The sequence below is a fragment of the Martes martes genome, assembly GCF_963455335.1.
Source record: "Martes martes genome assembly, chromosome: 2".
NCBI lineage: Eukaryota > Metazoa > Chordata > Mammalia > Carnivora > Mustelidae > Martes > Martes martes.
This window is the reverse complement of record NC_137889.1, coordinates 197,201,768-197,215,134: the sequence shown is the minus strand read 5'-3', so window position 1 is coordinate 197,215,134 and position 13,367 is coordinate 197,201,768.

The window sequence follows — 13,367 nt, the reverse complement described above, 5'->3', positions numbered from 1 at the left end:
AATTCTAATTCTGTACTAACTTTTCCAGAAAATAGATGAGGGATTACTTCTCAACTCATGTTATGAAATTAACATTATTCTGATACCCTAATGAGCAAAGACATTATTAAAAAAAAAGAAAATTATAGATGAATATATTTTATAAGCCTTGATGGAAAATCCTAATAAAATATTAACAAATAGAATCTAGCAACATATAAACAAGATTATACAACATGAACAGATGGTGTATATATGCAAAGTTTATAGCATTTCCCAACCAATCAGTGTAACTCAAGAAGAAAAATTATTTTATAATCTCGATAGATACAGAAAAGAATTTGATAAAATTTAACATGCACTAATAAAAAATTTCTCAGTAAACTAGGAATATTCAGAGAACTTCCTTAGTTCTGATAAAGTGAAGTTATGAAAAACCTATAGCTGATACCATACTTAACGGTGAAAATGGAATGCTTTTCCACTAAGATTAAGAACAAGACAGAGATGTCCATTCTCATCCTTCCTACTCAACATAATTCTGGATTTTCCAGGCAGGTAAGTTAAAAAAATAAAACACAAATATAGGAAAGAATCAAATAAAATGTCTTTTATTCATAGATGACATGATTGTATGTACAAAATATGATGGAACCTACAAAAAAGATAATGGAACTAATTCGTGAGTTTAGCAAGGTCTCATATTTCTGTATATTAAGAATGAACATTTCAAAATGAAAATTTAAAACATCAATTAAAATAAAAACAACATGCAACAGCTTAAGGATAAACAAAGTATATAATTTGTAAGCTGTAAACTACAAAACATTCATGAGAAAATTGAAGATGATGTAAATAAATGAAAACATAGTATATTCATCGTTTTGAAGACTCAGTACTTTTTAGATGTAAATCCCATCCCTCTTATCCCGGAATGGCCTGAAGAATTCAAGATAATCTCAATCAAAATCCTATCAGGGCCTTTTGGGTTTTGTTTTTATTTTGGGTAGAAGTTGATAGCTGTTTCTGATAACTATATAGAAAAGACAAGACCCTGGAATAGTCAAAACAACTTTGAAAAGAACAAAGTTGAAGGATTTCGAGACTTTAACTATAAAGTTGTCTTAACCAAGACAGTGTATTGATGAAAGGATAGACACATCGATTAATAGAACAGAATAGAATCTGGAGAAGATCTGTGTGTTATCAATTGATTTTTGACAAAGGTGCCAACACACCTTTTCTCAATAAAGAAAAATGTTGTCTTTTCAATGAATGATGCTGAAACATACGGATGTCTTCTTATGGAAGGATCTTCAACTCATGTCTTTTATACTTTCCACTTTATAGAAAAATTGACTTGAATTGGATCATAAGCCTAGGTATAAAATTTGGAACAATAAAATTTCTGAAAGAGAACCTAGAAAATCTGTGACCTTGGGTTAGGCAGAACTATTTTAGATAGGGCACAAAAAATCAAACATAAAAGAAAAAATTGTAATTTGAATTACATCAAATTTAAAAAGTTTTATTCTTCAGAATATACTGAAGAGACAAGCCATCACCTTGCAGAAAATATTTGTAGACTATGTATCTGATAAAGGATTTATGTTCAGAATATGTTAAGAATTTTCACAGCTCAATAATGAGGGAACAACAACTGAACAGAAAATGGGGAAAATGCTCTTAACAGATCCTTTATTGAAGAAATATACTGATGTCGAATAAGCAGAGGGAAAGATGCTCAGTACCCTCAGCCATTAAGGAATTGCAGAGTAAAATCACAATGTGATACTATCCTATTAGAATAGAGAGGAGGAATAAAAGAAAGGAAAAAACTGCTGATAACTGAATACTAGTGAGAAGGCAAAGGAACCAGAACATACACTGCAGGTAGGAAAGCAAAATGCTACTGTAATTTGGAAAAGTCTGTCAATTTCTTATAAATTTAAATATACAGTTGTCATATGGCATATCCTTCTCATGTATTTACCCAAGGGAAATTAGAACATGCTCACATAAAGTTTTGTACTCAAATATTCATTAACTGATGATTAGCTCAACAAATTGCAGTACATCCATATGATGAAGTACTATCTAGTAATAAAAAGGAATGAACTACCAAAGCATGCTATAGCATCAGTGAATCTTAAAGGCATTATGTATTTGTGAAAGTTGCAGTCGGAAGTCTGGATGATTCCGTTTCATTTTGGAAAAAAAAATCTGAAAGTGACAGAAAACATCATGGTTGCTAGTAGCAGAGGGTAGTGGTAGGGAATTGCCTACAAAGGGACAAGAGAAATTTCTCAGTGATAAGAAATAATTATCTTGATTGTGGTGGTAATGACAAAACTGTGAATTTTCAAAATTCGTAGATTTGTACAACTAAAAAGGTGATTTTTATTCAAAATTATACTTCAATAAAATTACTTCAATAAACCTGTCCAAAAATTTCCAAAATTCATAGATTTGTACAACTAAAAATGTGATTTTTATTCAAAATTATACTTCAATGAAATTACTTCAATTAGCCTGACTGTCCAAAAATTTCCAAAATTCATAGGTTTGTACAACTAAAAAGGTGATTTTTATTCAAAATTATACTTCAATAAAATTACTTCAATAAGCCTGACTTTCCAAAAAAACTTAATTTTATACAGAAGGAAAAAGATTGAAGGAAGAGAATATAATATTTTTTTGGTCTTGCTTCTCTTGAAAAACAGGCAGTTACTTTAACTGAAACTTACTGTGACTTTATTTTGCCAGGACTTTTTTTATTCATTTAAAAATAATTAGGTTGCATATGCATACTAAAAACTGAATTACATATACCAACAAATTAAGTCTATGTATCTAAAAATAATACAAATTGTTGTGATAGCTCTTTTGGAATTTTTTTTTTCAACTCTTTGGAATTTTTGTTAGAAATGTGGAAATGGGGGCGCTGGGGTGGCTCAGTCATGCCCTGAGCTGAAGCATCTACCTTCAGCTCAGGGCATGATCCCAGGGTCCTGGGATTAAGCCCCACATCGGGCTCTCCCACTCCCCTGCTTGTATTCCCTCTCTCACTGTATCTCTGTCAAATAAATAAATAGAATCTAAAAAAGAAAAAGAAAAAAGAAACATGGAAATGGTTAGATTATTCCTGATATTTTCTTTAAAGTTCTGAAGGGTCTTTTTTTTTTCCCCCTTAATTATTTGCTAAAATCACACAGTAAGAAACTGTGTGGTCTTTTTTCTCTTAAGGTAAGCGATATAGTAGGGTACAGACAAGTAAAAAGGTAAAATTCATTTCACTCTTCAATTACCACTGTTAACAACTTGGGTTTCGACATCTGGAAATTTTTTTGTTTGTATCCTTGTACAATGCATACATTTTGGTTTTAAAATCATCTTAAAAGGATACATACCATGTTTGCTTTCCTGGGCTTGTATTTTTCTGGTCATGTAATTTGGGTATCTTTCTGGATCAGTATCGTATATTCACTCACTCAGTAAATATTTTTAAGTACTTAATATTTAAGGCTAGCAAGGAAAAAAATATGGTCCTTGTCCAAGCAACTGATATTCAAATAAGAAGATAATAAATTTGGGGAAAATGTTACTATTGATAAGTTTCATGAAGGTAATTAGTGAAGGCTAAAAAGATGAAAAGTGCATTAGATAGTTGTGGTATAGAATGTTTTATCTAGATCTGCTTTATTCTGCAGATAGGTATTTACTATTTCATAGTGTAATTTATTTAACCATTATTCTGTTGATGGGCATATGTATTACTTAAAGTTTTTTTCTGTTTTAGTCAATACTGTGATATCCTTGTACATATTTTTTTGCTTACATGTACAAGTGTTTCTATAAACTAAATTCTTAAAAGGAAAATTGCATTTTTAAGTACTGATTATGCATCCTGTGAAATTATCCTCCAAAACATTAGACATTATCTGCCAATAGATGAAAAATGCCTCATTTTAATTTGTATTTACCCAAATCCCAATGAAATTTAGCGTATTTACTGATCATTTGTTTTTTCTTCCATTATTGCCTACTTATACAGTTGTACCCATTGTGGGGTTTGTCTTTTTCTTACTGAGATTTTAGGATTTTTTAATTATTCTGTTTATAATAGATACATCATATTTTATATTTTTTCTTAATCTGTCACTTTTCTTATTTTATAGAATCTTTAGATTTTTCATTTTTATATTGTCAAAATCTTTCACTCTTTTCTTTCCTAGCTTCTAGATTTTGTGTCTTTCCAGAAAAGCCTTCTTATATTAGTTTAGTCTCATATTTTTTTCCTATGACTTCTTTAGTTTTATGTATGTTTCTAGTAGATTTTAATTCATCTGGAATTTTATATATACGTATATATGTATATATATGTGTATACATACATACACACACACACACACATATATGTGTGTGTGTGTGTGTGTGTGTATGTATGTATGTATGTATATATATATATATTGCCACCCTGTGGTAAGGACCTGTTTTTTCCAGTTTCCTAACCTTTCTCCCAAAATAATTTATTGAACAATATCTTTTTTTCCCCCACTGACTTGAAATACTACCTCTATCATTTTAAGTGTCCAAAATATGTGTTTTCTGGATCTAATACTCTATTGTTTTAATTATTTTCATTTTACATTTAACATCTGATAGGGTACCCCTCCCCTTGTCTTTTTCAAAAAATTTTTGGCAATTTCTGTGTATTTTCTCTTCCAGATGAACTTTAGAATCAACATGTCAAGTTCCATTAAAAATCCCTTTGGGATTTTGATTGGAAGTGCATTGAATTTACAGATTAATTTGGGGAGAATTGACATCTTTACACTATTGACTCTTCCCATCCAGGAACATGGTATGCCTCTCCATTTCTTCAGGTGTTCTTTTATGTCCTTTAGTAAAGTTTTATGGTTTTTTTCATGTAGGTCTTAGACTTTTCTTGTTAGGTTTATTCCTTGGTATTTGTAGTTTTCATTGTTACTGTGAATTACATCTTTTCTTCCAGCTTACATGTTGTTTTCAATTGGTTATTGCTAATATATAGGAAATCTATTGATTTTTGTTTGTCGATCTTACCATTTACTTGGTTTGCATTGGATTCTCTTGAAATTTCCAGAAGGATGATTATGCATTCTGCAAATGATAGCATTTGTTGTTTCCTTTTTTCAGTATTATGTTTCTAGGGGATTTTTTGTTTGTTTTTTTCTGGTCATACTACATTGGTTAGGCTACCAAATCTGTTCACTACTAGCTCTGATTTGAGCTTCTTTCCTGATGGCATCCTAATTTTTAAACTTTTACATTTTACATGTGGTTTAGATTTCTGGTGGTGCATATTATCTGGATGGAACAAAAGTTTCCTTCTTGACTTAAGTATTTTCATGGTAATGAATATTGTGTTTATTATGTGTTCTTGTTGAGATGATACATATTCTTTTTACTTCTAAATTTTAATGTCGTGAATTACACTAATACATCTACCTACTACTGGTTATGATTTTTTCATTTTTAATATTTATTCAGCAAGTATTTATTTGGATATTGCATTGTGCCAGGAACTTTGCTACACATTGGTCATTTGCTACACACTGGAACTTTGCTACACGAAGTTCTGAATGGTTCCTGTATTTAATTGGAGAAGACAGATAAAAAACAGATACCCAAGAACAAGATAATTTTAGGCTGTGATAGTACTATGGTGGGAATAAAGTTAGTGGTATAGTAGAGAGATGAGTATTTTCTTGGGTAGTACAGTCTGAGAGGGTAAAATACAAATTAAGACCTGAAGAATGAAAGCTTTGGGAAAAGCATTCCAGGCAAGGGAAAGTCACTATTTTTGTGTGTACAAATATTCAAATATTCAATTTCAAGAGAATTTTCTTGAAAATCATCCATTTTGTTTAGACTTTCCTATTTCTTGATTTATAGCTTTGCTTAGTTTTCTGATTTTAATAGCTCCTTATGGTTTTTGTTTTTCTCTCATTTTCTCTAATCAGGCCTACCAAAGGCTTGTCTCTTCATGCTAGACCTATCCTTGAAGCACTTACTAGTCTTAGGAATTACTTCTGAATCTCTTTTCAATTTCTTCATATCTATTATTACTACAAATTATTTTGATACATTTCGACTTGGATTTTATTTTTGAAGATTTTTAGTTTATGTATCTTAAATCTAAATTTTTCTTTATGGACAACTATGACCAAATCCCATAGGAAATAATATGCTTACTGATTTTAATTTTTATTTTCCCTGTATTCTGAGAGTTTATTAGTAGGCTTTTTTCTTTTCTTTTTAAATTTCTAAGTAGAGTATTATTGTTAAATTTTAGTTTCACTTAGCTTTATGGACTAAGAATGTAACCTATATATATATTTATAGGTTATATAAATATATATTATATTTAATTTAATATATAATTATATAAATATATATTATATAAGAATGTAACCTATATATATATCTCAAAAGAAAAATCTTTTGAGATTTTTCCTTGGTCAGGCCTTTGTTTGCTATAAAACACTACATTCTCTGTTCATGATATACTAAATTCTATTTCACTATGATATATAAGTATAGTTCATTATGGAACCTATTTCTGAATCATTCATGTCCTTGCATAATCTACTTACTCTCTTCATTTTCTGACATAGGTATGTGAAAAGTTTCCTGCTAAGTTGTGTGAATTTTCTAGTTGCTTTTATTTCAAGTATATTTACTTTATATATTTCATTGTTATATTTTGGCTATTACATGCTCTGGCTATTATACGCTTTGGTGTATTAAATAAATTTATTACCATTATAAAATATCCTTTTTCTGTGTAATGCTTTTTGCCTTGAGTTCTTTGATAATAATTGTACCCTTGACTGGGTTTGCTTTTTCATGTATTTTTTTTCATGCTTTTAGCCTTATGACTAAAAATTTTAGTTCTCTTATGATAGCATATAGTTGAGGGTTTTTTTTTCCTTCTTTTTTTTTAAATCTTAATCTGTGTGCCATTTTTTCAAATAAGAGAAGTTTTCCCACTTGCTTTTATACTAACTTGGTTTTTTGGTCTTTGGTCTTTTTCCTCACATTGAAGGTTATTGTGAAGAGGTCTTTTCCTGCTATCGCTGCCTACCCGCCCAGCCTCGCTCCCTCCACATCCACCTGCTACCCCTTGCCTTTAGCTGAATTTGAGTTTTATTTTGTTTACTACCCACTTTGAAAACTGTGTTTCATTTCTCTTTTTCAGCAGGCATTGAATTGAAATAAACCGTATCTTCAACTAGTTGTTCTCTTTGCTGAACATAGGTTTTTGGCATTATATCATTCAGTCTTGGCTGAACTGATATTTTAGTAATATGTTTATGTTATAATACGTTTTTACTCTTCTAACTTTAAGGAATTATTTATTAACAACTACCCGACATGATAAAGCTAGCTTGTATTATATTAGTTTCTTTTCCAGATGCTTAGTGTTATGATTCCCAAGGCTGTCCTTTTCTTGGATTCGAACTCTAAATTCAGAAATATTTGTGGTTTTAAAATTTTCAGTTTGCTTACATATCTAAAAAATTATTTTACTCTACAGTTTAGAATTTTACTTTTAAAATAATTATACTTTAGAACTTTTAGTTGCAGAGTTGGTTTCTAGCATCTTGGGTCATATTTAGACTCTGATATCAATCTGATTTTTAATTCTGTTACTAACCATTTGCCTTACAAACTTACTACACTTAAAATATCCTTGGAGTGCTCAAATTCCATCAGGTTATGACTGTGTGTGTCTGTATCTGAGAATGAGTGTGTATTTCTACGTATGCATTGTAAAGCCATAAGAGTCATTTTATTCTGAGCCAGTTTTTATGATAATTGATGAATAATAATAAATACCAGAGACAGGTTAAATTAATAATTAAATTGCATCATACTATTGATATTTAGAGTTGGGGTAAATTTTTTAAAATCTGTGGCCTTAATTCTATTACAGAAAAGCCACTTACAAACTTTAGATTTGAGAATTCTATACAATTTTACTTACTTTAAATACTCATATTTGGTTCACTTTATAAAATTTACAGTTAATGTTAAAAATTTCGTATTGAATTATAATTTCATACTGAGGTGTAGCAGATAAGTACTTTGAAGCTTAAGAAAAAGAGTTATGTTTTAGCTCTATGAGAACAGTGCTATGTTAACTATTATATCACTAGTTCTTAACACATTCCTAGATCTTAACTAAAATTTTATTAGATGGGTAGATGGGTATGAATGAAATGATGTAGAATGAATCAATGTTTTCTTAATGAATAGATTTTTTGAAAGCTAAATTTACTTTTAGTCAGGTTCATTTTAGTTTATTTACTTGAATCTCAGGATATTGACACCATAATGAGTCATATTATTAATTGATACTCTTTTTACAATAAGGACTTTAAGTGGTTTATTTTATGCTGTTTTATTTCAGTGTATACATAGATCAGTGTCCAGTGACCATACTGACCATACCATTATATTAATGGTACGGAAAAACTACATCCAAATGTATTAATTTAAGAATTGTCGTGTTTTACCTGAAGTTTACCCTATTTAAGACTTCAAAAAATACAGATCAAAGAAATTTTTGTTAGGTTTTGGGGTCGAGTACAGAAGAGAAGCAGCAATTGTTTCTTTGAATTAGGTTTACATAGCCTGTTCTGCATATCACTGAAAAAGCAACAACACTTGAGTTATCATGTAATTCAGTCCATGATGATGACCTCAAGTCAGGTTGTTCTAATGAGTCTTTATTTTTGGTAGGTGAAATGGAATCAATTATGATCTGTGTTCTTAAAATCCACTGTCATTGAAATGACAAAATTGGTCATAAAAATTAAACACTAACATTTACTGTAAGTAAAAATCATACGCAATGATCATAAACGTTGTTTAGGAAGGATTTTTCTGCATTGACTTGATTAAGAGCTCTTCAGATTTTAAGTATGGTGAGTTTTGGATTGAAGATACTGTGTTTTCCTGGAGCAAGTGTGAGAATTTTTTGTTATTTAAAAGAATGTTTTAATATAATCAAGATCTAGATTATCTTTCTTGGAATATAGATTATTAACTTGAAATTTAGACTACCTGCTCTAAATTAAATGAAAATGGACAGGGTAGTTTTCTGAACAAGAGCAGTAATTAATTGGTAGATAGGGATGGGATGGGAGGATGTGGAGTGTTAAAGGTCAAGAAGTCCAAATTCTGGAGTTGCTGGCATTTCATATTTTATTTTTATTTATTTATTTATTTTTTTAAAGTTTTTATTTATTTATTTGACAGACAGAGATTACAAGTAGGCAGAGAGACAGGCAGAGAGAGGGGAGGAGGCAGGCTCCCTGCTGAGCAGAGAGCCTGATGCGGGGCTCCATCCCAGGACCCTGAGATCATGACCTGAGCCGAAGGCAGAGGCTTTAACCCACTGAGCCACCCAGGTGCCCCGCTGGCATTTCATATTTTAAAGTATGTTTATCCTCAAAGACTGACTTTTTCCTATCCCCACCTCTCATAATCTTTCCTTTGGTATATTGAAGTAAGTTATAAATAGGTTTCCTTGTTTCTGTTGTCACATCTATACAAAACCATCTTTCACATGATCTCTAATTATCTTTTTAAAAAATTACTTATTTGGGGTACTTGGGTGGCACTGTTGGTTAAGTGTCCCACTCTTGGTTTTAGCTCAGGTCGTGATCTTAGGATCGTGAGATCAGTCCCGTGTTGGTCTCCACGCTCAGCGTAGAATCTGCTTGAGACTCTCCTTCCCTCTGCCCCTCCCCCTTAACCCCTGTTCTCTCTTCCTCTCTCTCAAATAAGAAAATAAATCTTTTTAAAAAATTGATTATCTTAATACTTTAATCCTTCAATAAGCTACCATATAAATTCTGAACTTGGTACAATATTGAAAGGCCCCATCTTTCTTAAGCACTATTCTTTTTACCATTCTCATTCAGAATTGTTTTTTCCTTTTTCTCTGTACAGTAACTATATTAGTGTCTACTTAGTACTGTTTTTTAATCTTTGGTATAGTTAGTTCTTTGCACATAGAGTTGCATTTTTCTGTATTGTATATTTGTAGAAGGCATTGATTATAATAAAATCATTTTTATATTTCCTTTCTCCTTTGGCTGCCCTACTGCATTTTGCACATTATATGTAATTGGGGGTGAATATTTGTTAAATGGAATGGAACTTGTATATATGATGTCTAGTTAATAAAAATTTCTTTATCCTTTGAAATAAATGCCAGTTTATTTTTTATTTTTAGTTTTTTAAAGATTTTATTTATTTGTCAGAAAGAGAAAGAGAGAAAGAGAATACAAGCACGGGGAGCAGCAGGCAGAGGGAGAGACAGGCTCGCCTCTAAGCAAGGTGCCTGTTGGAGGACTCCATCCCAGGAGCCCAGGATCATGACCTGAGCTGAAGGCAGACATAACCGACTGAGCCACTCAGGCACCCTAAATGCCAGTTTATTACAAGATGAACTACTCTTCTCTAATATAACATTGATAATTTATCTATTTTGACAGGAAGTTAGTTTGAAATGTAACTCTATTGTTCACGTTCGTCCACATGGCCCTATATTTCCAAATTTTTATATGACTTTTTGTTTTACTATAGAAGGACTGGGGGTACCATTAATGGCATAAACAAATTCCTTCAGTCTTGACCTTTCTTAAAAGACCTTGATTTTCATTGTTGAGTGGTTGTGTTAAGTTTATTTTGGGAAGAAAGTAAAGGAGATATTTAATTACTTTGTTAATTTAAATAAATAGTATTACTGTTAAGTAATATTTTAAAACAAAAGCAACCTCTAGTAAAATATCACCTTAAAATCCACTTTTAAAATCTTTCAAAACCAAAACGATTTAACGTAGTAAAATATCACCTTAAAATTCACTTTTAAAATCTTTCAAAACCAAAACGATTTAACTTGCACAAAAGAGTAGAGGCAAGTATGATAAAGCCACTATAAATCTTTTTCGCAGATTCAGCATTATCAAGAATTTGCCACACAACTTTGTTTTCTGGAAATATTTTATGGCGGTTTTCTGACTCTATTTTTATATATGGCAGGATGCATCTCTAAAAGATAAGAGCATTTATGGAGCGCCTGGGTGGCTCAGTGGGTTAAAGCCTCTGCCTTCGGCTCAGGTCATGATCCCAGGGTCCTAAAATCAAGCCCCACATAGGGCTCTCTACTCAGCAGGGAGCCAGCTTCCTCCTCTCTCTCTGCCTGCCTCTCTGCCTACTTGTGATCTCCGTCTGTCAAATAAATTAAAAAAAAGAAAAAAAAAAGACAAGAGCATTTTCTTACCTAACCAGAATAATTCCTTTAGACTGTCTAATACCCAGTGCATATTCAGATTTCTTCACTTATCTTGAAAATTTCATATAAGGTCTATATTATTTTGCTAATTATGTCTTTGGTGTCTCTTTAATTTAGAGCTTTTCTTTCCTTTTGTTTTCTCTCTTTTTATTTAAAAAAACACGTTCCACATTTTAGTTGTGTTTTTTCCTATTTAACTTTGTGGTTCTCAAATTATCACCCTCCAGGGTCTTTTTGTTTGTTTCTTTTTTTCCTCTAAGGGTACATTTGGCATTGTTTGGAGGTTTTTTGGTGTCACAACCTTTGGTAGAGTTGCTACTAGCATCTAGTAGGTAGAGGCCAGGGATGCTGCTAAACATTCTGAAATATATAGGGCAAGCCCTCGACAATGAAGAAATTATCCAGCCCAAAATGTTAATAGTACCAGGATTGAAAAACTGATTTGACTTGTTCCTAATACTTGCCTTATTAATTTTTACAAACTGGAAATTATTTCTTTTTTTTTTTTTTTTTTTTTTTTTAGATTTTATTTATTTATTTGACAGACAGAGATCACAAGTAGGCAGAGAGACAGGCAGAGAGAGAGGGGGAAGCAGGTTCCCTGCTGAGCAGAGAGCCCAACGTGGGGCTCGATCCCAGGACCCTGAGATCATGACCTGAGCCGAAGACAGAGGCTTTAACCCTCTGAGCCACCCAGGTGTCCCCAAACTGGAAATTATTTCTAAGGGCTCAAATAGATTATTGTTTATTTTCAGAGGGGCAAGAATATGTCATAGGTGGTATTGTGTATTTTATGTTACATAAATCAGAGATATATAATGTTTAGTTCTCTTCCTTTTAGTAATTAGACAGTAGGTATAGCTTTGTCCCTAAATATAGAATTTGAAGTTAGCTTTTCTAGAGCAGAGTGGAAAAAAACCCTTCAGCATGGAATTTTCTAATGGAAAGAATATTGAACTAGTTAATTGGATAACTGGTCTCTTGGTGCTAGATATTTAGAAACTTGCTATTTAAATAACAGTCCCGTGCTTCTGTTTTTTCATCTGTAACAATTTGGTGGTTCTTTATATTAGACAAGAATTTGAAACGTGAGCATCACTTCATAAAATATCCATCTAGTGAAAACAGTACATCCGAAATAGCTTAAATATAACTTGTCATGCTTTGAGTTACTGATAACTTTGATAGGTTATTTCCCTTAGGGAATAAATTTAATAAGGACATACCTTTCCTTCTGTCTCTCCCCTCTTCATGGAAATTATTTTTACATTTCATTTAAAGAAAATGTTTCAAAATATTTACGTGAATTTCTTATTCAGAGCATTTTTAATATTCCAGAATTTGGCTATGGATCAAAATGAATCTTTTTTTCAGTAGAAATGTAATAAAAATGAGTACGGTTTCAACGGGAAAACATTTTAGTATTTAATCTGAATTATCTTCGCTCAGTACATGGTAGAGCAGGATATGCTCATAAATCATAACTTAGTTGACCTATGAATACATAAGGATTACTTATTTTTGTATTTTTATGACTGCTTGTCCTTATGTCAGTCTCTCTTCAGTTGTTCTGTAATGTAGTGCAAGAATCTTTCCAGTTAAGGAAAGAGGAATTAGTGTTAGAGGAGGAAGTTCTCTTCTACTTCTACTCTTCTAAATTCTAACAGCCTTTTCCCCCTACCCTTTACCTTCTACACTTTTTAACCTGTAAAAGTGTTCATTTATGCACATACTTTGACTCTCTCATTAAAGAAGTAAGTTCCTAGATGGTGGAGTTGATTTCACACATCTCTGTAGCTCCTCTGCTAGTTAACTGTAGTATCTCTTGCACAAAGACTGTTGGCCAGTGATGGGCATTTTGCCCTACCTGCTACTTGATGTTGCCCTACCTATTACTTAATATACAAATATTCAATAATCTGTAAGATATACCTTAAATTTATTTTTTGTAACTACCTCTCCCTTCCCCAAATACACTGTAGCCTTTTAGAATCTGAAAGGGAAGAATCCCCAAACCGTCTTTTATTTACTAAAA